The sequence below is a fragment of the Equus asinus genome, chromosome 21 (genome assembly GCF_041296235.1).
Source record: "Equus asinus isolate D_3611 breed Donkey chromosome 21, EquAss-T2T_v2, whole genome shotgun sequence".
NCBI classification, from domain to species: domain Eukaryota; kingdom Metazoa; phylum Chordata; class Mammalia; order Perissodactyla; family Equidae; genus Equus; species Equus asinus.
In genome coordinates, this window is record NC_091810.1 from 27,299,643 (window position 1) to 27,305,681 (window position 6,039).

Sequence of the window (6,039 nt, forward strand, 5' to 3'; positions counted from 1 at the left end):
CACCAGGAAGCAAAAATTTCCCATAGCAGGATGCCATCTGGGGAATTCAGTTACCATTAGGCCCAGCTCTAAAGTCAGATATTTCATCTTTAACTGGATATTTCTTTGTACTATTGGTGACTCCAACATAGTGGTTCTTAACTGGGGGCAATTTTGATTCCTATGGGACATTTGGCAACGTGTGGAGACATTTTTCATTGTCACAACTAAGAGGTGCTATTGATCAAGTGGGTAGAAGGCCAGGGGTCCTGCTAAATATCCTACAACGCATCTGAAAGCCTTCCATGACAAAGAATTTTCCAATACAAGAGGTTGAGAACTCTGTGCAAGGATTTTAAATTAACCTAAGAGCCATAAATGATGGTTTTCCTTTTTTATCACCTTTTAGTGTAGAAACAGCATTGCCTTTTGGAGAAAAGCACTTTTAAATGCATGGGAACTGATTTGGTATTATATTTCTGTGTTGGTGACATTTATGAATACATCTCTTGCTGTATAGTTTGATCAAGATAAGAAGTACCAACAATAAGGAGAAGAAGAAATGCAGAGTCTTAGAAATGGTACACCTGGAAGGGGCAAACTTTATTCCCTAAAATACCAGTTCAGCAAAATGTATGGGTATGCCATGACTAAAGTCATCCAGGTTGAATGACACAGTGAAATGTCAGCTTAAACAGGGGTGAAATGTGTTTCAATCCTGCAGGATGCTTCTCAGAGCCTTAAACTGCTCCCAGGCACTATGGCTTTCCAAAGGGACTATAGTGAAAAAAGGAAAAAAATCTTCAAACTCGTTGGATCATGAAATCTTTTACTTCTGTAACATCTGCTAATATTGCCTTAAACAAAGATCTAGTCCAGCGAGCTTGTCCATAAGTAAAGAAGTAGGATACAAAAGCTGGAGTTATTTGCCCAGGATTACTCATCAAGTAAGGGGTGAAGCAAGGACCACATCAAAGACCACCTCACCCAGTCCATTCTCCCTTCCACTATGCAACATTTCTTTATACAGTTATCATTTTTAAAAGATGAATTCGTTACACTATTACATCGTAGTATATAGTGAAATACAAAGCATATAGTTAGAATAAATATTACTTTTGACAGAGCATTTTCAAATTCATTACCATGTTTAACACTCACAACTCACATCAGGTTACTTTTTCCTCTTCTCCTTCTCTCACCTTCTCCACCTTCATCATCATCATTCCTTTCATCATCACTACCACCATCCTTTGAATATAAACTCAACAACTAGAATTTACCATAAGGTTAGGGCCTTTGTTACCCCAGTGTTCAAAACAATCTGTGGCACATTGAAGCCACTCACTGTGTGTTGACTTAATGAATGCTCCATTGCATATATAAAATATAGGAAGCATAGAGAGGCTAATTTGAAGGCAGAAGTACACATTTTTTTTAAAACACCTACTATGCTGAAGGCACTATTGTAGCTATTTTTCATATATCATTGAATTAGTGAGAAGTAGTAGCATCATCAAAAGATAAAGCAAAATTGGCAAAGGGAAGAAAAAATAATACATTCTTTAGGAAAGTGTCTAATAGAAAATACAGATTAAATGAAGGAAAATTGCAGTAATCTATTTTTTTCTTGCTTTTTTGCTTTAAGACAGACAGTGGGTAGAGTCGGGCTGGACTTACTTTCTACTTCAGCATACTGACTCACATTCATTTGGTTTTATGCAAAAGACCAATGATTTTGCTGGGCAAAATTTCCCAGTAGAGCTACAAGAAGAGACAGGATGATGAGCAATGAACTTTTCATGAACATCCAGTTAAACTAGCTGGAATTAAACACTTCAGTAGTTCTACTTTAATTCTATTTTTATTTATTATGGTCAGGGGGTCTAGTCAACTTGATGTTTAACTCACAATTCTCAAAAAACAAAATTAAAAAAGACTCATTCCAAAAACAAGGAGATGAAAGATCATCTCTAACAATTAATTCTCAAACTGCCTTATTATGTGGCAGATTAGCTTACTGAGGATGCTTGTCAGTTCTTCCCCACCAAAATAGAGTCCAGCAATGCTAAAAATGAACTTGGAATGCAACACAAAGTTATTTTAATGAAAGAACTTTTTACTAGCGAAGAATGCTTAACAACGGGATATGTTACCAATTTAAAGGTAATCCAAAAGAGCATTATAACTGAAAGCAGATAAAATTAGCTCTGAATTAGCTAATTTCTAGACCTAAAATTAATGTTTTTAATTTCCAGCAATAGCCAAATGTTTACAAAAATCTTAAATGATCTTGAAGCATATGGTAAACCAAGTTGAAAGATTTCCACAAGATACTTGCTCATCGACAAAGTAGTTTGTGAATTATTCATTGAAATATCAATGTTTACCAACCATATAGAAAGCACCAGGCTCAGTGTTGTTGAGGATTAAAGATAAAGACTGTGCTATTAAAGAAATCATGTCCTGAAAAAGAGAATCGTACACAAAAAATGATAAACCCACGCCTGTGCGCACAAGTTGGGTAACAAAGATGCTCACTGTGGCATTGTTTGTGAAGAAAAATTGCAAGAACATAAATATACACAAAGAGAAAAATGACTAAAATAATATGAATTATTCACATTATGTAATAGCATAGCAGAAGTAGATCAAAAACAACTCCAATATCCAGAATCTGAGTGAATAAAGCAAGTTGTTGAATAAATATGGCCACATAAATATCATATATTTATGGATACGTAACATGTATAGAAATGCATATGGAAAAGTTCTGGAAAGACATAAATGAAATGAGAACAGTGATTCCTTCTGGGTAAAATATTAGAACTGGGGGAGATGGCGATAAAAATTATAGTTTTGCTTCTAATGCTCAGATTTTAAAATGAGAATATATTCATGTATTATTTATCAAATGTATGCACATAGAGAAATGTATATATAGGTATATATGAACATGATCAATTCCATAGGGAGGAGCACATAACGTGATACAGAATTTTACATGAGTAGCATGGTTTCTTCCAGAAGAATTTATGCAACATTTATGTAGAAGAAGCCACACCTTATTAGTTATAAAAAATTCAGAGGTGGAAACAGAGTAGAAGAGACAAATGTACAACTATTTATAAAAGTGCTATAATACACAGAAATTAACTAAAAATGGGTGCCAGAGATTTGAGAGGAGGGAGAGAGGGATGAATAGGTGAAGCGGAGGTGATTTTCAGGGCAGTGAAACTATTCTGTATGAGCTGGAACAGTGGATACATGACTTTATGCACCTGGCAAAATCGGAAGAACTGTACAACTGTACAACGTAACTGATGAGCTTTAGTTAACAACAATGTATCAACATTGGTTCTTCAATCGTAACAAATTCACCACACCAATTCAAGATGTTAATCACAGGGGAAACGGGGGGCAGGGAGCACGGAGTATATGGGAATTCTCTGTACTTTCTGTTCCATTTTCTGTAAACTTAAAACTGCTCTAAGAAATAAGCTTACTTTAATTTAAAAATGTTATGATAGAAGAATGCATGAATGACAAGAACATGAATAAAAGAATAATTAATGCTTTGGAAGGAAGACTGAGCTGGTGGTTATATCATATTAACGACATGACAATACATAGAGAGCTCTGTTGTGGCTGGTACACAGAGCATCCAATGTTGTAATTATTGTTAGTTATTCTGTGTTTGTTTTGTTTATAATTTCTGGTATGTCTTAAAGAAGAAATAGGATTGTGCCAGGAAGGCAAGAGCAGAAAAATATTTCAAGGAAAGAGAATAGCTAGATTGATGACACACGTGTGTGAGAAAGAGCCCTTGCTGACAGTGGAATAGAATCTGGTGTGGCTAAAGTGCAGACTCATGTCCAAAAGACTGGAAGTGAAACCAGAACACTAAGATGAGATTAGACTGTGAAGTGTATTGAATGCCTTGCCAGGGAGTTTGGGTTAGGTACAGAAATCAAGACTTTTTTTTGAGGAAGTTTAGCCCTGAACTAACTACTGCCAATCCTCCTCTTTTTGCTGAGAAAGACTAACCCTGAGCTAACATCCAGGCCCATCTTCCTCTACTTTATACATGAGATGCCTACCACAGCATGGCGTGCCAAGCGGTGCCATGTCCGCACCCGGGATCCGAACCAGCAAACCCCGGGCCACCAAGAAGCGGAACATGTGTACTTAACCGCTGTGCCACCAGGCCGGCCCCCAAGATTTTCTTAAGAGCATGTCCTACTCGCCTCTGTGCTCCTGGGAGATGGATGGGAATGAGGACAGATGCAGAGGGACCAGGAAGGGAACAGTGAGTGTAATCAGGGTCATGGTTTAGGAATTAAAATGTGTGGGTTCAAATTCTGGTTCTCATACTTCTTAGCTGTGTATGTAAACCAAGGGCACACATCTTGAATGTTTTAAATCTCAATTTCCTCATGAATAGTAACAAATATAATTTTAAAACTCTCTAACAGGTTTGTTGGTGGCATTAAATGAGATATATACTAAAACACCTGGTACAGAATCTTACACACAGCTAAGCGTTCTAGAAGCTTAAGAGTTTTTGTTACCATACTCAGTACAGCCCTTGTTGTGTTAGCGACTCAAGAATAGGTGAAGAGAAAAAAGATGTATTTAATACAGTAGAGAGAGAAAAGGTATGAATGCACCTCAGTTTGAGTTTCTGGAAGGATGGTGATGTTAAAGACAAACATAGGAAGCAAAGGGAGACAAGATGTTTGAGCAAAGATGATTTTGACCATAGACACAAGGACTTCATGATATTCATCCAAACCCCAACTGGAATCACAGAGTAGTAGGCAATGTGGGAAAAAACCTCGGAGCTTAAGGCAAGAAACTACATGAGAAATCAAGATATTTTTAATTGATTCACATAGGAAATGGGCATCATAGGTGCAGGGAGAACACACAGGATAATGTCTGTGATGAAGGCAGAAGGCTGTGGAGAAGCAAGTAGAAACACCCACCATGTTCAGCCAGTGGGAAATGAGCAGAAAGGTAAGAGTGGGTTGCGTGAAGGCTCCGAAGAATTCTATCAGAAAACCAGTATTCTTCTACTGGCCCATTGGCGCATTTATCTCTTTGCTTCATCTCATCTAGGGCCTCCACACAGAAGCCTTAAAGGCATGTGTTAGTCAGCTTGGGCAGCTGTAACAAAATACCATAGATTGAGTGTTTCAAACAACATTTATTTCCCATAGTTCTGGAGGCTGGAAGTCCAAGATCAAGGAGCCTACAAGGTAGGTTTTATTCTGAGGCTTCTTCTCTTGGCTTGTGGGTGACCACCATCTTGCTGTGCGATCACAAGATCTCTTCTTTGTGTGCCCATGGAGAAAGAGAGCTAGCTTTCTGCCCTTCTGATAAGGACACTAATCCCATCATGAGGGTTCCACCCTCATGACTTACTTACCTCCTAAAGGTCCCATCTCCAAATACCACATGTTGGGGGTTAGGGATTCAAGGTATGAATTTTGAGGGAGACGTGATTCAGTCCACAGCAAGGCACCACATGCAAATTCTTACAAGTAAATCATAATTAGGACTCACAATTTTCTGAATAATAATTTTCCAACTATCCCTTAAATTTTAGTATTTTCTCTTATTAAGAATAAAAGAAAATGAAAGGACATGGAAAAATATCTGAGCTACTATACTATATCCATTATATAGACATTTACACACAAACATGCACATACACAAACACAAATCTACAGATTCTAAACAATTGTTCTAAAAATAGTGGAAATGTAGTGGAAATTTACCTTGTTTAGAATCCATTATCCTCATGACCTTAACACTTTGTCCTTTATGAGCCATCTTTAAAAGAACATTAATCCCCAAAGTGAATACCTTTTTTAGAAAATATTTTGTTTTACAGGCAGAATTTTTCTCATACTATGAATAAGAATGCATATTTTAATATTTTATGTTAAAAAGATTTTGAAGAGTTATATGAAGGATGGAATGATACTGGGGAAAACAATAAAAGTGATATTGAAAAATGACTATTTCTATAATTTGATAATTTTTTCCTCTCTT